At 49.0% G+C, this 22,261-nt stretch overlaps 1 long non-coding RNA gene across 1 annotated transcript in view; it reads right to left on the bottom strand.

The window, feature by feature from the left end:
* Positions 1 to 22,261, bottom strand: part of LOC127566461 (uncharacterized) — a 43,615-nt gene that overhangs the window by 17,902 nt on the left and 3,452 nt on the right. Inside the window, exon 2 of the long non-coding RNA XR_007955733.1 lies at positions 19,637 to 19,998. This is a non-coding gene — a long non-coding RNA (uncharacterized LOC127566461). The remainder of the gene's footprint in view (positions 1 to 19,636; positions 19,999 to 22,261) is intronic.

Genomic DNA, 22,261 nt, shown 5'->3' with positions numbered 1-22,261 from the left:
TGGTACAAGGGACAATAATAAACCAATACCAATACCATTTGCAACCACGTGACTCACAACTGTCAACTGACGGTCCGCGTATCTTTTCTGTTTCCTATCGGAGCGTACGAATGCCAATCACTGAAAATAACCAATAGCGGAGGAGGACCCACCGAGGGATCGTTACCCCCATGGATTCCTCCTCTGGTTCCCTCCCCAAACTCCCGGTCACATCCAAGAAAACCTCAGAGCAAATGCTCTGACTTTTCCTTTATTTGCATTTCCCACGAAGGGAAGTTGCGGGAGTTTGTGAGGGCGGCGGGCAGGAGAAAGAGCTGAAGGGGGTGTTATCTCTTCTCTCTGAGGGAAGGAGGTCGGTGTTACCGTAACACCCACACGGAGTGGTTTAAGCCCAGGGGTGTATCGTTCTTCAGAGGGGTAGATATCAAGTGGGAGAGGGGGAGAGCCCGGGGTCTAAGTGCAGTGGGGAGGAGGGGGAGATGGGAACGACGGAGTGGAGGGCAAGAGCGGGGATGATGGTACTGCCGGGAAGGGGGTTAGAGCCCGGGGGAGAGAGTGGGGAGGGGGCAGAACAGAGGTGTGAGTGCCGTGAAGAAGGGATGGGGGAGAGCGGGGCATATTGAAGTGCCGGGGAGAGGAAGAGGACTGCGTGAGGCAGGGGTGTGACTGTGGTAGGAGGGGGAGAGAGGTGAAGAGGCGTGCCGGGAGGAGAACGACAGCGGGGCGGGCTGGGAAGTTCTATGCGGGAATGGGGGGAGCGGGAAGGTGGGCAGTGCCGAAGGGGAGAAGGGTGAGAGCGGGTGGGAGGGGAGGAGAGCGGGAGGGTTAAAGGGGAGTGGCGGGGCGAGGAGGAGAGGAGAAGGCGGGTTAGGGGTGGTGAGGAAGAAGGAGAGAGAGACGGGGGTAACAGAGAGACGGATGGGCGGAAGAAGGGGGAGTCTGGTGGTGTGCACATCTTGGGCAGTTACAGCAATGGACCAACAGGGCAGAGGGACTCTGCTCCCCCACTTCAGGGACGGTGGGTGGGAAGAAGCTGTGTATCAACAATACGAAGCCCAGGTGTGCCCACCCCATAGACACGGGGAACAGGGAACAGGTCACGCACCCACACCAGGTGGAGGGCGGTGTGTCTGGCAGTGCGGACAAACAGAGAGATCCAGGGGTCCAGTGTTACATTAGTGGAGAGATGAACACACGGGCTGTAGTCCCTAGGATGGGGAAGGTTGAGGAGTGATCCGGGTGAGGTTTTGGAGTATAAGGGGAACGTAAGACATAGGAGCAGAATCAGGCCATTCGGCCCATAGGATCTGCTCCGCCATTCAACCACGGCTGATTTTCTTTCTGAACCACATTCTCCCCATAACCCTTAACCTCTTTACAAATCAAGAACTTATCAAGCTCTGCCTTAGGTATACCCAATGAGTTGGCCTCCACCCCCTCTGTGGTAACAAATTCCACAGATTCACCACCCCCTGCCTGAATACATTCTGCCTCATCTCAGTCCTGAAGTGACGACCCTTTAAATCTGAGACTGTGCCATCGGATTGCGACTCTCCACTAACGGAGACATCCTCTCCTCGTCCACTCTACCCAGGTCTTTTAGAATCTAGCAGGTTTCTCATCTGAACAACACTTCCTCATCTGAACAACATGGAAAACAGGCCCAGCGATTCAAAAGCCGCTCCTAAAACGCTGAGGTAGAGGCGATCGGGTAAGTTGGAAAATTGGTTTATTATTTTTACATATACTGAGGTACAGTGAAGAACGTTGCTTCTATACTGTTCATACGGATCAATGCATTACAACAGTGTAATGTTTAGTGCATTGAGGTAATAACAGGCAAAACAACAAGAGTGTAGAAAAAAGTGTTTCAGTTACAGATGAAGTGCAGAGCAGGCATACAATAGGGCGCAAGGGCCACAACGAGGGAGATTGTGAGGTCATCGCACCAGGGAACAGATCAATTGTCTTAAACAGCGGGATAGAAGCTGCGCTTGAGCCTGGTGGTACGTGCTTTCATGCTTTAGTATCTCCTGCACAATGGGACTGGGGAGAAGAGAGAGTGGCTGGGGTGTGTGTGGTCTTTGATTACACTGGCTGCTTTACCGAGGCAGCGAGAAGTGTAGACTCCATGGAGGGGAGGCTGGTTTCCGTGATGGGTTGAGCTGGATTTACAGCTCTCTGCAGTTCCTTGCGGTCACGGGCAGAGCAGTTGCTGTACCAAGCCGCGATGTATCGGGATAGGATGCTTTCAATGGTGCAACTTCACGGTGACATGCCAAATTTATTCAGCCTCCTGAGGAAGTAGAGGCACTGGTGAGCTTTCAAGGTCCTGTTTTGACAAGGGCTGGCTGTTCTTATGTTCACTTCTCGGAACTTGAAGTTCTTAGCCGTCTGGACCTCAGAATCGTTGTTGAAAACAGGAGCGTTTGAACAATCCCAGCCTCTCCTTATAAATCGAGCTCTCCATTCCCGGCAACATTCCCGTGAATATGTCCTGCACCCTCTCCAGCTTAATCACACCCTTACTGTGGCTGGGCGACCAGAACTGCATACAAAACTCCAAGTGCGATCTCACCGACGGCTTGTACACCTGTTACATGATGTCACAACTCTTGCAACCAATGCCCTAACTGATGAAGGCCAGCGTGCCGTACGCCTTCTTCACTGCCTTGTCCACCTGTGGCTCTAACAGGGAACGACATACCTGTTGTCCCTGGTTTTCCCTGTCCCACAACAAATGGCCCTGCCATTCACTGTGTGTGCCCGGCCCTGGTTTAACTCCTCGACATGCATCTCTTTGCACTTGTCCGAGTAACATTCCACCTCTCACCACAGAGGCTGCCCGATCTCCTGAGTGTTTACACAATCGCCCGCACCCATTTTTATTTCAGACCAGAACGTTCGCTCTGTTTCTCCCTCCACGGGCGCTGCTCGACATGATGAGTGGATCCAGCATTTTGAGATTCTATTTCAGATTTCCAGCGTCTGCACCGACTGTTTCATTTGCAAATTCTGGGGAGGGAGGGGGGACTCCGGATATGTCGAGGTTTTGCTCCGACTGCATCCTGAGCAGGTTTGTCTGCGTGCTTGTTGGGTCCCAGGATTATTGAAAAACACCTGGATGCACGAATACAGATAATACCAGATTTAAGACTCAGAACCACACTTAGTCACACTGCCAAGTCTCAGACATTTTTGGCTGCTACACCACTTCCTATTTCTGTAACCCTCTCTAGGCCCTACAGTCATCCTCATCCCTGTACCCCGCACCGGCCCTTATACCCTCCCCGTCCCTGTAACCTCCTCCAGCCCTTACATCCCTCCCGTCCGTAACCCCCCTCCGGCGCTTCACCCCCGTCTCTGTAACCCCCTCTGCCACCTACGCCCTTTCCTCTCTTTGTAACCCCTCCATCCCGAACACACCCCTTTCTCCGTGACCACCCTCCGGCCCCTGCACCCCTCCCCGTGTCCGTGAACCCCTCCTGCCCCTGCACCCCACCCCGTTTCTGTGACCCCCCCTCCGGCCCCTACACACCTCCCCGTCTCCGTGATCCCTCTGGCACCGACGCCCCTTCCTCTCTCTGTAACACACTCCCGCCCTGTCATCCCTCCCTATCTCCGTAAACCCATCAACCCCCAGAAGTCACCCTACTCCGATGACCCCCTTCATCCTCTGAAACCCTAATTCGGTAAACCCTCCATCTCCAACACCTCACCATTTCTATTACATCCCCCTCAAGTCCCATAAATCGCCCTGTCGCTGTAACGCCCTGCAACTCCTATAACAGTCCCAATCTCTGCAACCCCTCCGGCAAGTAGATGTCTCCCTGTCTCTGTGACCAACACCGGGAGCTGCACACCTCTCCGGCTCGATGACCCCTCTGGCCCCTATGCCGTTTCCCGTCTCTGTGATCTCCATCTCTCCTACACCACTCCCTGACTCTGACACCTTCTGGCCCCCACACTCCTCCCGGTCTCCGTGACACCCTCCCATCCCACACTCCTCCCCGTCACCGTGACCGCCTTCCTCCCCTGCACCCTTCCCGGTCTTCGTGAGCCCCTCGCGCCCGCACACCTTTCCCCGTCTCCGTGACCCCCTCCGGAACCTACACCCTTTTCCGTTTCTGTGACCCAATTTCTTACCGTCTCAGTGAGCCCCTCCCATCCCTGCGCCCCTTCTCGTCATCGTGATCCCTTCCCTCCCGACTGCCTGACCTCTCTCCCTCCCAGACACCCCTCCACGTCTTCGTTATCCCCTCTCTCTCCGTCTCCGTGACACACTCCCCATCTACCCTCATCCCCGTCTACGTGACTCCTCCGACCGCTACACCCCTCCCTGTCTCGGTGACCACCTGCCTCACCGTCTCCATGAAACACCTCCCTGTCTCCGTGACTCCCTCCGGCCCCTGAACCCGTCCCCATCTCCGTCACTCCCTCCCTCTCCTGTACCCTCTGTCCATCTCTGTGACCCCCTCCGGTCCCGACACCTGTCTCTCCACCTGCCCATCCGTCTCCCGTCAGCTCTTCCCTCTCCTGGCTCTCTGTTCCCTCTCCCCGTTCAGCTGCTTCTCTCTACCCCCTCTCTCTCTTCTGCTATCGCGCCGTCTCACCTCTCTCTCCCTCCCGTCTCAACCCTGGTCCCACCCCACCTGCTCCTCAGTCCTTACCTCTCTCCCTTCATTGTCTCTTTTACTCTCCCCTCTCCCTCCATCTGTCCATCGCTCTCCCCCTCGTTTTCTCACATTCTCCTCCCCCACTCCCTCTCCCCTTCCATTCTCTCTCATAGCTCTCTCGCTACTCTCTGCATTATCCCCCGCACTGTCCCCACTTTCGCCGCGCCCCTACCACCTGTTCCCTCCTGTTTCCCTGCTCAAGCTCCACCACCTATTCGCTCTTCTCCACCACATATTCCCCTTTTCCCCGCACCCTATCCCCATCATATATTATCACCTTTCCCCGCAACCTATCCTCCACAACCCATCCCCAATTTCCCCCACATCTCCCCTCACGTTCCATGCCCCTCTTCCCTCTCTCCCCATCCCCGCCCGTCCCCACAACTTCTTCCATTATCCCCGCTCCCTCTCATCGCCACATGTTACCATCTTTCCCCGCAACGTCTCCCACCACTTTCTCCACACCATCTCCCCCTCTTTCCCCACACCCTCCCCTACCACCTATTCCCCGTTTCCACACACTCTCTCGGTTACGTTCCACACCCATTCTTTCCTCATGAGGCTTGAGGAACTTCGGCTCACAATCGATGAGCTGGAGTTGCAGCTTCAAACACTGCGCAGCATCAGGGAGGGGGAAAGTTTTGTAGATTATGTTCATCAGGAGACGGTCACCACCCCCCCCCCCTCCCCGTACAGCAGGTACTTCTGGAGTCCAGGAAACAGATAGAATAGTGACTGTCAGGAGAGGGAAAAGGAAAACGAAAACGAACAGTCAGATAGAGCAGAGGACCTCGGAGGCTGTTCCCCTCAATAAAAGGTTTTCCGCTTTGAAGACTATTGAGGGAGATGACCTGGCGGGGCCTGGCAGCAGTAGCCAGCTCTGTGGCACTGGGACCGGTCCTGCTGCTCGGACGGGTAGGGAGAAGAGGAAGGCGGTAGTGATAGGGGACTCGATAGTCAGGGAAACAGATAGGAGGTTCTTTGGCAGTGAGCATGAATCCCGGATGGTATGTTGTCTCCCAGGTGCCAGGGTCCTGGATGTCACTGATCGGGTCAACAGGATTCTAGAGCGGGAGGGAGAACAGCCAAAAGTCATGGTTCATGTTGGTACTAACGACATAGGTGGGAAGAGGGATGAGGTCCCGAAAAGGGAGTTTAGCGAGCTAGGCAGAAGGCTGAAAGACAGGACCTCAAGGGTAGCGATCTCTGGTTTGCTGCCAGTGCCACGCGATAGTGAAGGCAGGAATAGGAGGAGATGGCATATTAATGCGTGGCTGAGAAGTTGGTGCAGGGGGGAGGGTTTTAGATTTTTGGATCATTGGGATCTCTTCTGGGGAAGGTGGGACCTCTACTGAGAGGACGTGTTACATCCGAACTTGAGGGGGGCCAATATGCTTGCGGCCAGGTTTGTTAGGGTGGTTCAGGAGGGTTTAAACTAGATTGTGAGGGTAAAGGGAACCGGAGGAGTAGGTCAGGAAGAAGGGGATGGGGAAAAGGCAGATCTGACAGGTAGAGAGGCTGTGAAGGAAGGAGAAACAGAGTACAGGCTACAAAAGTGGTAAGGTGGATAGGCGAAAGTGCATTTACTTGAATGCAAGAAGCATCAGGAATAAGGGAGATGAACTGAGAGTTTGGATAAGTACATGGGACTATGATATTGTGGCTACTGCAGCGACATGGCTGACATCGGTGCAGGAATGGATATTGAATATTCCTGTTTTTCAGTGTTTTAAAAGGGATAGGGAGGGGGGAGAAGACGGGGAGGTGTGGCGATACTTGTCCGGGACACAGTTACAGCTGCAGAAAGGGTAGACAATGCAGAAGAATCCTATCTAGAGTCAATATGGGTGGAAGTTAGGAATAAGAAAGGGGCTGTTACCCTTCTGGGAGTATTCTATAGGCCCCTCGATATCAGTAGGGATACTGTGGAGCAGATTGGGAGGCAGTGTTTTGGAGAGATGCATAAATAACAGGGTTATTATAATGGAAGACTTCAACTATCCAAATATTGATTGGCACCTACTTAGTGCCAAGGGTTTAGACGGGGCGCAGTTTGTTAAGTCTGTACAGGATGGATTCCTGACGCAGTATGTTTACAGACCGACTAGAGGGAATGCCATATTAGATCTAGTTTTAGGTAATGAACTGTGTCAGGTGACAGATCTATCGGTGGGTGAGCATTTGGGGGGCAGTGACCATTGCTCCATAACCTTTAGAACTGTCATGGACAGGGATAGGAGCAAAGAGGACGGAAAGATATTTAATTGGGGGAAGGTGAATTATGAGGCTATAAGGAGAGAACTTGGGAGCGTAAATTGGGGTGACATTTTTTGAAGGGGAATGTACTATAGAGATGTTGTCGATGTCAATGGATCCTTTGCAGCATGTTGGGGATAAATTTTTTCCCGGTGAGGCAGAGAAGGAATGGTAGGGTGAAGGAACCGTGGGTGACGAGAGAGGTGGAAGAACTAGTTAGGAAGAGGGTAGCATACATAAGGTGTAAGCAGCAAGGATCTGACAGGGCTCATGAGGAATATAGAGTAGCAAGGAAGGAGACTAAGAAAGGGCTGAGGAGAGCGAGAAGGGGACATGAAAAGACTGGCGAGTAGGGTTAAGGAGAATCCCAAGGTTTTTTTCTCGTATGTAAAGAGCAGAAGGATGGCCAGGGTAAAGGTAGGTCCGATTAAAGACAAAGGTGGGAGGATGTGCCTGGAAGCTGTGGAAGTGGGTGAGGTTCTTAATGAATACTTCTCTTCAGTATTCACCAAGGATAGGGGTCTTGATAATGCTGAGAACAGTGTAGGTGAGGGTAATGTTCTGGAGTATGAAGATATTAAGAGAGAGTATGTGATGGAGTTGTTAGAAAATATTAGGACAGGTAAGTTCCCGGGGCCAGACGGAATAATCCCCAGGAAACTTCGGGAGGCGAGGGAGGAGATGTTGAACCGTTGGTTAGGATCTTTTGTCCTCGTTTTCAACGGGGATGGTACCGGAGGATTGGAGGGTGGCGAATTTTGTCCCATTGTTCAAAAAAGGTTGTAGGGATAATCCAGGCAGCATCCTGGTAAATCTCATCTGCACCCTTTCCAACGCCTCCACATCCTTCCTATAATGAAGCGAACAGGCTGGACACAGTACTCCAAGTGTGGCCTAACCAGAGTTTTGTAAAGCTGCATCATCACTTCGCGGCCCTTAAACTCCATCTCCCGACTTATGAAAGTTAACATCCCATAAGCTTTCTTAACTACTTTATCCACCTGTGAGGCAATCTTCAGTGATCTATGAACTCCAAGATCTCTCTGTTCCTCTACACTGTCCAGAATCCTGCCATTAACCTTGTACTCCGCCTTGGAGTTTGTCCTTCCAAAGTGTACCACCTAACACTTCTCTGGATTGAACTCCATCTGCCACTCGTCAGCCCAGCTCTGCATCCTATCAATATCCTCCTGCAAGCTTCTACAGCCCTCCACACTATCCACAACACACCAATCTTTGTGTCATCTTCAAACTTGCTAACCCACCCTTCCATCCCCTCATCTAAGTCGTTAAGAAATGTCACAAAAAGCAGAGGTCCCAGAACCGATCCCTGAGGGACACCACTCGTCACAGCCCTCCAATCTGAATGCACTCCCTCCACCACAATCCTCTGCTTTCTACAAGCTAGCCAATTTTTAATCCACACGGCCAATCCACAGTCCACTTCTTCCTCTGACCTATTCCTCCGGTTCCCTTCCCCCTCGCAATCTAGTTTAAATCCTCCCGAACCACCCTAGCAAACCTGGCCGCAAGTATATTGGACCCCTTATGCATCATCTCTCCCCCATCCGCTCTCGGACTTTGCACACACACGGTCCCCCTCTTCCCCATCCCTCTGCACCTCTTCCCCACATCCTCTACCGCACTCCATCTCTTCCTCATCACTATTCCGCCTTTGCCCTGGACCTAACCCAAATTTCCCTAAACTCTCCTAACCGACCTCTCCACTCTGTTTTGCCATCCCATTGTTCCAAACCACTCTCCCTCATTTTCCCTAACCCATTTACCCCTGATTCCCCACACGTCTCCCAGCCCTTACCCGTTCTTCCCTACCACCTCGCCTTCCTCTTTCCCACCCCGTCTCCCTCCTGTTTCCCCACCACCGACCCTTCTTTTCACATCCTCTCTCCTGCCGCTTCCCTACATATTTTCCGCAATCCTCCCAATTCCTTATCCCATCTCTTTGACCACCCCGTCTCACCACTTCCTCTCCATCAATTTCTCTGTCCCTTTCCCCGTCCGTCACCCAACTCCTAAGTTAATGCAACTGTTCTGTCGGTGAGGGACGCTGCGGGCTGGTGTTACAGTGTACCGCTGGTGTTATGTCGGTGAGGGACTCTGTGGGCTGATGTTACAGTGTACTGCTTGTGTCTTTTCGGTGAGGGACGCTCTGGCTCACGTTGCAGTGTATTCTGCTGTTCTGGCAGTGTTGGGCGCTCGAGGGCCTTGTTGGGCCCTGTTGTGTCCGTTCACGCATTTTCTGCAGACAGCCACAAGTCAGACACTAAGACAGGAACTCTTAACTTAAGTGAAAACAGTGTATTGAGTTCACCAGGCCGATTGTAAACTAAACACTGAGTAACTTACTGTCGTGTGGGTGAAATAGGCTGCTGACTGTTCATTGCCAATCGCGCACAACTAACGGACATGCGATAATGAGCGGCAGGTTGAAAACTCATCCGTGTTTATGAACGTTATTCCGGTGGGGATGTCTGTAAATTGGGACGTTCACAGGTCCACACTCAGTCCGGGTCTGCGTTCTTGTAGCGACCTCAATTCCTTCTCCCCGGTCCGACTAAACTTATTCTCCCGCAGCCTGAAAAAGAGTGAAGAATAAAGAGGAAATAAACAGATTCCACATCAGTGTCAGTAACTGGGGACTGGGGTTCATGTTTCAACAACACTCACAGACAAATGTCACCAGAAAAGCCCGCGGATCCACTGATCACATTAAACGTGAACACAAACACTCACCAGATCCGTTCCAGTCTCGGGAGGGTTAGGATGAGACGGCGGAGAGCGGGAACAGATCGGTCTGCCAGGGAGTTTGTCCCAGGTCCAGCCCCGTCACTGAGCAGTTTGTGCTGAGAGCGGAGGCGAGATCCACGGCACCAGAATCTGTGAGACCGACATCCCCCAGCCTGGATATGAGAGAGAGTGAGGGTGAAAGACACAGATAGACAGGAGACTGTGGAAATCCCCAGGGCTTATCAGTAACACAATTACAGACTACATTAATATTCAGTGTCAGACACCCAGTGACTGTAAACACAATCTCCCACAGCCTAGAACTTACCGTAGTTTCTGTATTTTACACTCCGGGTCCTTCAAAGCCACAGACACCAGTTTCACTCCCGAATCCCCCAGTTTATTATCACTCAGGTCCAGATCCGTCAGTGAGCGGTTTATACTGAGAGCGGAGGCGAGATCCTTGGCACCAGAATCTGTGAGACGGTTCACCCTCAGGCTGGAGATGAGAGAGAAGGAGGTTGAGGGACACAGAGAGACAGGAGACGGTACAAATCCCCAGGGTTTATCAGTAACACAATTACTGACCACATTGATGTTCAGTGTCAGACACCCAGTGACTGTAAACACGATCTCTCACAGTCTGGGACTTACCACAGTTCCTGTATTTTACATTCCGGGTTCCTCAGAGCCGCAGACACAAGTTTCATTCCTGAATATCCCAGTTTATTATCACTCAGGTCCAGCTCTGTCAGTGAGCGATTTGTCCTCAGAGCGGAGGCGAGATCCTCGGCACCAGAATCCGTGATACGGTTCACCCTCAGCCTGGAGATGAGAGAGACAGTGAGGGTGAGGGACACAGAGAGACAGGATACAGTGCAACTCCCCAGGGTTTATCAGTAACACAATTACTGACCACATTAATGTTCAGTGTCAGACACCCAGTAACTGTAAACATAATCTCTCAGTTTGGGACTTACTGCAGTCTCTGTATTTTACATTCCGGGACCCTCAGAGCCGCAGATACCAGTTTCACTCCCGAATCTCCCAGGTCGTTGTTCCCCAGTCTAAACACAGACAGACAGAGTGAGGAACAAACTTATTCACACCTGGTGTCCAGTCAGAGTCTGACGTAACAGGATATAACTTGGATATTACATGAGACACTTCAGGAAATTAATTACTAATCACACCTCTCAGTGCCCAGCTCCCGGCCACTCACGGAATGTCACTAAATTTTCCAATAGTGCTGTGTAAACTCCCCATTCTGTGTGTGTGTGTGTGTGTGTGTGTGTGTGTGTGTGTGTGTGTGTGTGTGAGCGAGCGAGAGACTGGGCGGGGGAGGGGGGAAGTCACCCACATGCAGCGAGTTAGGAGGGGAGAACAAAACTACAACTGAGGAACGGAGATGGAGCGTTACACTGAGGGAAGAGGGAGACCAGCCGCGCCGGGATTGGGTCGAGGGGTGAATTGACGCGCCAGGGTTGGGGGATGAGTTTGGCCAGAAAGGGGTGGGGGAGTGTGGCTTCGCTGGAGGTCGTAGGAGGAGGAGGGGGCACAGTGGCCACTCCGATTTTTTTTGGGGGGGGAGTGGACTCGCCGTGGTTGGGGGTGAAATTTGACGCGTCTGAGTTGGGGGTGAAGGTGGACGTGCCGGGGGTTGGGGTGTGTGAAAGTGGACTTGCTGGAGGTGGGGTGGGGGGTTAGAAAGACGAGCCGGGGGTGGTGGTAAGGGAGAGAGTCCCGTTGAGCGAACAGATGATCGAGAGAGTTGCACCGGGAGGGTGAGATGGCGCACAGAGTCACACAGAAGCAATGCAGATCGGGAAAGCTTTATCATTTAGAAATAGAAACAAATTAACCGTTACCCCAACACCTGGCATTTGTGCAGCCCGGGTCCCAGCCGCTGGAGCCCTTCACACTGAATGTGGCAGCGCAACAGATTGAGGAGGTTTATTGTATCACAGAGCCCAATGTCATGAGAGAGGACGGCGCAGTCAATCAGGGCCAGGCATAATCCACTGAATGAAAGTGTTTCCACAGATCCAAGTGTTGCCTGAGCCATTCCACGGTTCTGACTCAAACAGGTAGTGCAGTGTGTTCAGGAGGCTCCTTTTACCAGCTTCACTCCCTGTGTTTCCAATCTGATGTTTAACCTCCTCCTTCACCCAGTCAATCACTCGGCAGATTGTTTGATGATGAAATGGACCCAGAAACTCATCCAGTCCCCGGGCTGAACCTGGGGATGAGAGACCAGCAACAAAACGTAGAAATACCTCAAATCGCCCGTTTGTCATGCCGTGGGGTTCAGTGAGGAGTTTCAGGATATCCCCGGAATGCGGAGTCAGGAATTGTGCGAGTGCGGCTGCATACTCTTGGATGGTGAGGTGTGGGAATGTGGACACAACACTCTGGGTAGAATCCTCTCTCTCCAAAAGTTCCACCAGGAAACCGGACAGGAACTGGGAAGGCTGGAGATTGTACTTGATTCAATCTCCATCTATAAACACAATCTTCTTCTCGGCCAGTCCTGTGAAGGCCATCTGACCAACCTTCAGTAACACATCACGGGGACTTTCAATCTCACGGCCGTGATTTTTCAGAATGTTGTACATATAGTAGGAATATAGTTGGGTGATGGTCTTGGGAACTCGTTGCGGGTCCCTGTGTCTTTGCGCGAAAAAGGGACCCAGTGCCAGAATGAGGATCCAGCAGTATGAGGGGTTGTAGCTCATGGTGTACAAGATCTCGTTCTCCTCCACGTGTTTGAAAACAGTTGCTGCCGCAGTCTGATCTTCAAAAAACCTGTGGAGATATTCCGTCCGTTCCTCACCAACACATCCTAGGATTTCAGCCCAGGCACTGATCTCCGCCTTTTCCAATAAATGTAACGCAGTGGGACGGGTGGTCACTAGCACTGAACACCCTGGGAGCAGCTTCTGCTGGATTAAACTATACACAATATCAGACACTTCACACCACCACTCGGGATCTGGGCACGTGTGCTGATGTTCTGTGTCTCCATTACTGTCAGCAAAATCGATTCTGTGCTTGAATTCCTCTAAACCATCCAATATAAACAACAATCCCTCAGGATTCTTCCAGACCTCTCCCAGAATATTCCCGAAGTAGGGATACTGATCCAGAATCAGTTCCCTAAGGTTTATTCTGCAATTCATATAGTTTAAATCCCGGAATTTGAAACTGAAAACAAACTGGAAGTTTTGGTATATCTTTCCCGTGGCCCAGTCATGAACAATCTTTTGCACCATTGTTGTTTTACCAATCCCCGAGACTCCGGCTACTGCTACCGAACACCCAGATTTCTTCCCAAATAAAGATCCCTTCAATTTCCTCAGAAAACCTCTCTTGAAAATTTGATTTGTCCGAATCTTCTCCAGCTCTCCCCGGAGATGTTTTTCCCTCCACGCCTCATTGTCCCAGCCTCTTGCCAACAGCTCGTGTTCCACAAGTCTCTGATCTCGAACAGTAGAAATGACCGTGAGCTTAGCGTATCGATCAACCAGCTGGAAAACCTTCACCTTCTCCCTCATCAGGATCGTGTTCACTCTCAGTGTTTCGGTTTGTGCCCTCAGAGTGTTTCCGCTGAACATCTGAGAACATACAGAAGCAGGTTGTCAATGTCTGTTCTGATAAACATGGAACGCTCATCATATTTTATTTAATAAAACTCCTGTTAAAGACATTGTTTGACTGAAACAGGGAGCACAGAGTTACAGTGTCAAAAATGAACAATGACGCAGAAACATTTCAAACATTTTGATTCTCATTCTTTGCTCAGCATCTTTGTCGAGGGTCTGTGTCTCTCCGACTGTCAGTGAAATCGATTCTGTACTTGATTTCTTCCAAAGCATCGAAGTAAAACATCAATCCCTCGGGATTCTTTCAGATTTCTTCCAGGATATTCCCAAAGTAAGGATACTGGTCCGTAATTAATTCCTTCAGGTTTATTCTACATTTAATGGAGTTTAAATCCCGGAATTTGAAACTGAAGAAAACTGGAAGTGTTGGTATATCTTCCCCGTGGCCCAGTCATGAACAATCTTTGCACCATTGTTGTTTTCCCGATCCGCGGGACTCCGGCCACTGCTGCCGAACTCTTTCTCCACTCCGTTCATCGTTTGCAGCTTATCCGAAGCTCCACTGGGAATCAGGCGCACACATAGTTCTGAAGAGATAACTCCTGTGCGTGCACTGGGTGGGTGATGGACACTGCCTTCACTGCTCAACTACTGCTGAATTGGGGATACTGCAGTGAATTCCGTGAGAGACAGGAAAATGCAGTTGTTCAGGGGTCTCACAGCTACAGTATTAGGTCGGTGACATTCATTGGGATATTATCTGCACTGGGATAGGGACAGTTTTTGAATGGACTTGTTTTAATCGACAGCTCCCTGGATATTTAACGGAGTTTCCAACCCATTACCTGGAATATCAATGCAGTGGAAGGGATTGGACACATCTTGATTCCTATGAACGGTCTTACACGCACTCCTCATCACACCCGCCCTCGACCGGACCCACTCTGAAACTTTGCCGTTTTCCAGTCAGATATAATTCTATATTCTTCTCCTAAAACGTTTTGGGGCCACTCTCCAGTACGTATCCATCACACCACCAGGAACTATGGGAAATTCCAACCGTTCGATTCCTTGCACTTTCCTCCTGTTGTAACTGGTGCCCTTGACACTCCATTCAGTTTTAAGCTCTCACTACCGAGCCACATTCAATGAACTCAATTCCTGTGTCCTCCAGGCTCTGCCAGTCGCGGACTTGCACGCCCCCAGACACCTCTGCAGTCTCCTCTGCTACGAGGAACTGTTACAGGAACTCAGGCAATTCCCCAGTGCAGTGCTGAGGAATCAGCAAATCTGGGATCCACTGTTGGACTCTGAGGTGCGAGACTTCCTGGGCTGGAGTTCGCTATTCCAATTGGGACCGTCTGGATTCGGCTGTTGAAGTTTTGGCAATTCTCGAGATTTTCATCCCGCGCTGGGGAACGCAGAACTCGGAGGCTTGCTGACTAGTAGATGGGGCGTCTGTGGAGGCACACAAAATGGTTTCCTATGCGTTCGTCCCAGCAACAAAAACCTGACTCCCAGATTCTGACAGACTCTAAACAGGCGGCTAAAGACATACTTTCACATTCTCAGAGTGAAAGAAAGACTTTTGGATTTCCATTCCATTGCTTACCTTTCAGGTGAGTGGGCACTTCAGATAAACCCCGCTCTATGTCTATGTCGGCGAACTGGCCATATCCTGTTCAAATAGATTAACTTACATGAAGTTAGTTCTGTGTAACATTGTGCAAAAAAAACATCCTTTACATCTGAAATGTAACACACAGTGTGTTGTTCACCGTACCACCGTCGCGAATTTCTTTCAATAGTCTGCTCAGTTTCGGTAACGTGTGACGTATTTTCACAAAGGATTCCCACATCACCCTTCGGGCCCCGGAGCCCTTCTCCATCACCAGATCCAGGAGGAGTTTGGAAGCGCCCGTTCTGTTTCCCTTCTCCGCGAGCTCACTCACACTCTGCAACGAACAATAGTGAATATATTGAGGAGTGGAGGAGGCTGGTAGTAAACGAAAGGAAAGGATCGGCTCCGGGACAGGATCTCCCTGAGCACAGAGTGGAGTCACTGGGTGGGTACTGACCAACCATGAACCCTACCCGGACTGACACAGCCCCTGGTCTAAATATTACAGGGTCAGTGTCGGGATTCCCCAGGGTACATGCAGGTAAAATTCTGGGCTCCATGAGGGGTCCAATGCAAAACTACAACTGGGGAACCGGCAGCAAGGAGTAGCTGGCAATTTCCGGACTTCTGCGCATGTGAGGGAGTCTGAGGCCAACTGGTTGGAACGCGGAAGAATGAGCTTGGAGTGGGACTGGCAGCCGTCTCATGGGGAATATTTGGGTTAGTACTAGTTTGTGGTTCTTTGCTACAATTCGGTTTGTGTGGCAATTGGAGAATGCGTCCCAGGAAAACAAGACCACGAAAAGCAGTCTCTACTTAATGCTGTGCTAACTGGCGTATTTAGGATATTTTTAATGATATTATCTCTGAAAGTGTCAATGTTAACATTCTACATGGTGCGAATTACAGACTGTAAATGGAACAGTCATAAGGAACAGAAGTTAACTGAATCATGAGGCATAATGTGATGCGTGATCAAATGCAATACGTTCAACAGTTCAAAGGAGAGGGACTGGTCAAGCAATGCCTGTTCAAGTGATGCGGGGTCCCATTCATGATGGGTGAAGGTAGACGCGAGAGATAGGCTGAGAAACAAGTCACAAGATATATGAAGTGTGGGAACCAGGTAAACACAGACTGTTCAGGGGTTGTTAAGACAAAAGATTGGGAACATGATAAGACACACAGAGAGGGAGGAAGTGATTCCCTGTCCATTCGCAGTACCCATCAATTGTCACATCACCAACTGTCAGCTGTCAATGATTGCTTGTATCTAAGTCTGTCTCAAAATGAATGTGTTTAGATAATTGGAGAGAGTTCTGTCAGAGCATGTGCCTGTCGAATAAAGCCTCAGTGTGGCTGCTTCCCCCGGAATCCTTCGTGGCTGATCCACACGGACCTCGGCCTTTTCATTTTCCAGCAGTTCTTTTACACCGTTTCTCTGTGATAATCTGTGTTCTTTACATTTACGTGATACTCCAGCCCAGTGAAGTGATCCGCCCCTGTTAACATGAGGCCGAGTCCCTGCACACCCATTTCAGTCGCCTGCTCCAGTCGGTCCCGGTAGAATCTGTTCAACTGGAATAGCTGGTGATCCTCACAATTTGACAAGAAGGCGGAGATTGCAGAGTTCAGATCTGTGAACGTAATGGAACCGAGAACAGTACAGCACAGGAACAGACCCTTCGGCCCACCATGTGTGCACCGACCGTGATACCCATTTAAACCAATCCCATCTACATGCACCTGGTCAATATCCCTCCATTCCCTGCCTGCTCATGTGTCCAAATGCCTCTCAGATTCTGCTATCTTATCTGCTGCCACCAGCGCCCTTTGCGGCGCGTTCCAGGCACCGATCACTCTCGGTGAAAAATAATGCATCATAAATGTTCGTTAAACTGTTCCACTTTCACCTTAATCCTAGGTCCTCTAGTATTTGACATTTCCACCCTGGGACCAAGACTCTGACGATACCCCTCATTTGTGTCTCTCATAATTTTATGTACTTCTATGAAGTCTCCACTCTGCCTCCGACGTTCCAAAGAAAGAAATTCAAGCTTGTCCAACCACTGCTTTTTCTAATGCAATAAATTACTTATGCTCCCTCTTCAAAGACTCCATATCATTCCTTCAATGCCACGACTAGAGCTGCACATAATGCTCCAGTCGTGGCCTAACCAAAGTTTCATACAGCTACAGCACGACGTCTCGACTTTTGTACTCAAAGCCCCAACCAATGAAGGAAAGTATGCCGGACGCCTCCTTTATCACCTCATCTCCGTCTTGTCACTTTTAGGGAGCTATAGACCTGCACCCTTGCACCCCAAGATCCCTCTGTGCATGAGGACTCCTCGGTGTCCTGCCATTTACTGTATAGTTTGCTCTTACATTTGACCTCCCAAAGTGCAACTCCTCACATTTTCCGGGATTAATCTATACCTGTCAACTCTGCCCATATTTCTCACTGCAGAATATTCCACTGAATCCTTGACAACCGTCCCCATTTTCCACAGCTCTGCTATTTCTGTATCGTCTGTAAATTTGTGAATCTGCTCAACTCGGGGGTCATCCAAATCATTTATATATTTCGCACATCAGAGGTATAAACAATGTTCCTCTCGAAGCACCACTTGCAGCAGACGTCCAGTCAGAAGGATATCCCTCAACCACTATGTATGGACAAGTCAATTTTGAATTCAATCTACAACTCTCCATGGATCCGGTGTGCCTTACTCTTCCGGATTCTTCCTACCACAAGGGACCTTCCCGAAAACTTGACTAAAGTCCACGTAAACAACATTCACCGCTCTACCCTCGTCAATCCTCCTCCAAAAACTCGGTCAAGTTTCGAAGATATGACCCTCCCCTCAGGAGCCCATGCTGACTATCTCAAGTATGTCTGCGCTTTTACAAATCCAAGTAGAAGCTATCCTTAACAATTCTCTACAATAATGTCCCTCCCACTGATCTGAGGCTCACCGGAACATAATTTACTGGGTTGTGTCTATTGCCCTTCTCAATCTGAGGAACAGCACTGGCTATTCTCCAACCCTCTGGGACCTCGGCTGTGACGATACTGGATGTAAAGCTTTCTGTCGAGGTGCCAGAAATCTCCTCTATTGCCTCACGCAATAACCTGAGACAGATCACATCAGGCCCTGGGGACATGTCCATACGGTTCTTCAAGAGCCTCAGCATGTGCCCTGGAATATCAGCGTACCATTCCCGATCTCTGGATCCTCCATATTCTTCTCCTTCTCGAATACTAACGTGAAGTATTCATTTTATACCTCGTCCACTTCCTCTGTCTCCAGGAATAAATTGCCTCCTTTGTCATTGAGCGGTTCGACACTCTCTCCAGTTACCATCTTCTTTTGATATATGTGGAAATGCCGTTGGATTCTTTCCAAGGTCCTATCATGGCCTCTGTTGGCCCTCTTTGATTCCCTGTTTAAGTAGTTCTCTGATTTCTTTATATTTCTCGAAGGCCCTACCCTATTTCAGCTTTTAGGACGGCATGTATCTTTTCACAAACCCACGTTCACCATTGGTCCTCAACCCAGACATCCATCAGTACATTAAGGTGTTAGAAGAGACCACACATTCAGGTAACATGACTGATCTACAATGAACTGTTTCCTGCTCTCGGATTATTCTCCACAGTGCAACGTTGTCTAAATTGGCCACATAAAACAGACTCTAGGAAGTTCGTTTCATTTCGACTGCACAACAACCCATAAAGCCAGAGGGAAATTGACTGTTTCCCTTCGAAAACCTGAACTGCACCCATATCACCCAATCCATGAACTCCCAGAAATGCTTCAATCATGTGGCACTGCCTTTTATTCTTCCCACTAGTTGTTGGGAAGTATCTTCCACATTGCGGCCTGCCAAGGAGTGAAACAGACCCTGCCTATTTCCTAGACTGTTACATCTCCCATGACAATCGCTGTCATAGTCCTGTCTGTGTTTCTCCCACCCCTGCTTAACCGGGGACCTTCTGCTTCTGTTGCTCAGAAGCTTTGCATGGTGAGCAGAGTGATTCGACCATTCCCGGCGCCAGCTCCCTGTGCTGAAACTGTTGGTTGGTTCCAATACTCAAGGCCTCGTCTCCAGTGGGACCAATCACCCCGTTTGATGGCGTTTTTCTGTATCCCCATAGCCCTAACGTCCATTTCTTCCTTTGAACTAAATGTGTACAGCCAGGACAGACGTTTAATTAGGAAGAGCTCAGTGAACATACCTGTGTCCATACTGATTACAGCTGATGATGTTTGATCTTCTTGTTGTTTACTATTTGGTCCTGGCAGAGGAAAGCTACAGCTGTTTCCAATGCTCTGAAGTTTACACAACAAGCAGGGAGTGAGTAAGACACAATATGATCACTTTGAAAATATGACAGTATCTCAATCCCCTATATCAGAGCAGCAGTTGGCTCCGGGACCAACCATTCCCCGGGTGTTACCATTGTTACGGACTCAGTGAAAGTCCCTTTAAGATAGAGAGTGTGTGTGTATGTGTGTGTGGGGCGTGCTTACGTCAATAGAAGATAAAGTACGTAATGACGTTGCTGAAGAAGTAAGAAGAAGAAGAAGGAGAGAGGGAGAGAAGGGAGAGAGACACCAGCCTGCTTGTTTCCTCTATCGATGGATGAGAAACAATAACTGTGTTTGCCACTGAAATCCATGTATGGAAGTTGGAAGTAATCCGGTGGAGTTCACTTTGTTGCTGACCTGTAGAAGGAAACAGGTATTTGTGTGTGGACGACCACGGTTCGGATGCTTTTCGGGGTGAGGAAGTCACTACCGAGTAAACACTGGAGTGTCGTTTGGGTTCCATCGTGGAACATTTGGATTTCGTATGCACTCTCTCTATGTTTTTCTACATCTACATCTTATCTTCAGACAACGGTGGTTGCTGAAGAAGCCCTTGCTCATGTTTCACCTTATGGCTTGCGGAACTGAACTTTAAGAACCATTCAGGAACTGGGAGTTTTGGACTTTGTCACACACACACACACACGAAGAGTTTAGTTTTGGGGTTAACGTTCGAGGTTTAACATTCTTGAATTCTAACATACTAACATTTTTTTTAACTTTTATTTTACGTATTATCATAAGTAGTGATTAATAAAATAGTTTTTAACACTGAATCATGCTCAGTGTGTTTCTTTTGTTGCTGGTTTGTGACAAAATTGGGAGATTCGTCCGGGATAGTTCCCAAGGTTAACGAGTGTCGTCTGGGATTGTACCCTAGATTGACGAGATTTGTTCGAGATTCAATCCAAAGATTTTTGAGGGAGGTCTGATAAATTCTTTTTAATTGGCTTGTGTGTGTGGAAACCAGCAGCAATGGATATTAAGGCATTTTTGGAGTCACCAACCCAAAAGGGATTGGAGGTGGCGAAAAAGGATGATTTGATAAAGATTGCTACAAGGCTAAACCTTACAGAAGTAAAGCAGTCTATGAGAAAGGCAGATATTCACAGACTGATAGCTGGCCATTATGTGGAAAAGAAGGTGTTTGAGAAGGAAGTGTTAAGACAGTTTCCTGGCGAGGAAATACCAATTTCTGAGGCACAGGTGCAGCTGGCAAAGTTAGAGGCCGAACAAGAGGAAAAGAGATTAGACGCTGAACGAGATCAAACCCAGTTAAAATTAGAGGCCGAACAAAAGCTAACTCAGATGAAGTTAGAGGCTGAACGGGAACGGGAACTAATTCGGTTAAAGTTTGAGGCAGAGGAGAAGGAAAAACAGAGGCAGCATGAGTTACAAATGAAGCGTAGGAGTTTGGAATCTGATTCTGAAGATGGTTTTTCAGCCAGCAGGGAGGTTCGATTAGTCCCTCCGTTTGAGGAAGATCAGGTTGATCAGTATTTCCAACATTTTGAAAAGGTTGCTGTGAGTTCAAACTGGCCAAGGAAAGGATGGGCTCTTATGGTACAGAGTGTGATTAAAGGTAAAGCTCAAAAAGCTTATTCTGCTTTGTCTGCTGAGGATGCAGCTGATTATACCAAGGTAAAACAAGCTATTTTGAAGGCCTATGAATTGGTCCCTGAGGCTTATAGACAAAAATTCAGAGACTTGAGGAAATCTGCAGATCAGACTTATATGGAATTTGCCAATGGAAAGAGAATATGTTTTGAACGATGGTGCCTGGCTGAAAATGTAGATGGGGATTTTGATAAATTGAAAGAATTGATACTAGTGGAAGACTTTAAAAGATGTGTTCCAGCTGAATTAACAACATATTTAAATGAAAAGGCAGTGGAAACTTTACAAGAAACTGCTAGGTTGGCAGATGATTATGCTTTAACCCATAAATCCAAATGGGGACAACCTAAAACCTTTCAAAAGAGTTACAAGGATAATCCAGGTAAACCGTAGATTAAATTGGGAGGTAATCAAAAAGGAAAAGATGAAAAGAAGCCAGGGCTGGAGAAACCTGTTGAGCGTACTTGTTATTACTGTAAGAAACCTGGCCATGTGATATCTAATTGTGCCCTTTTGAAGAAAAAGAAGGAAGCTGTGCCCAATGTTTGCTTTCAGGCAATTAAAAATCAAAAAGGTTTAGGAGATGCTGTTAAAGATCAGTCCTTGCAAGGGGGAAAAGCGGAAAAGTTGGAGGAGGTGAGAAAAGAATTCCGTTCGTATGTATCAGAGGGTTTTGTTTCACTGAATGATGAGTCACCCCAGGTACCAGTGAAAATTCTTAGAGATACTGGGGCTTGCCAATCTCTCTTGCTGGACAGTGTTTTAAATTTTGGTGAAGAAAGTGACACTGGTGAAGTAAATCTAGTAGGAGGCGTTACAGGTGAGACCATGTCTGTCCCTTTTCACAGGGTGATTTTAAAGTCAAAGTTCGTAGAAGGACCAGTCGAGATAGGGATAAGACCTAGTTTGCCAGTGGAAGGAGTTTCTTTGTTATTGGGAAATGACCTTGCAGATGGAGAAAGTGATCCTGTGGTACGGTTAACAACCAAACCAAGGATTGATGAGTCTGAGAATGATCCAGATGTTTACCCATCATGTGCGGTGACTCGAGCTAGAGCTAGAGAAATAGCCAAGACAGACAGTCCGGTGCAGTCTGATGTAGTTCCTTTTGACAGTCCTAAACAGGAAGAAAATTATGATGCCTTATCTGAGACTTTTCTGTCTTCACTGGAGGATCAACATCCTTATAGTGAGCCTGAATTTAAAGATTTGTCTTTGTCAAGGAAGGATTTTATGGTGGAACAGTCAAAGGACCCTGAGTTGACAGAATTGAAAGAAAAAGCTCTCTCATGTGAGGAGATTGAAAAAGTGCCAACTGGATACTATGTCAAAAATGGAGTGTTAATGAGGAAATGGAGACCTCCT

The sequence above is a fragment of the Pristis pectinata genome, chromosome 41, assembly GCF_009764475.1.
Source record: "Pristis pectinata isolate sPriPec2 chromosome 41, sPriPec2.1.pri, whole genome shotgun sequence".
Taxonomy (NCBI): domain Eukaryota; kingdom Metazoa; phylum Chordata; class Chondrichthyes; order Rhinopristiformes; family Pristidae; genus Pristis; species Pristis pectinata.
The sequence above is the reverse complement of the archived record's forward strand: the minus strand, read 5'-3'. Positions and strand labels throughout refer to the sequence as shown.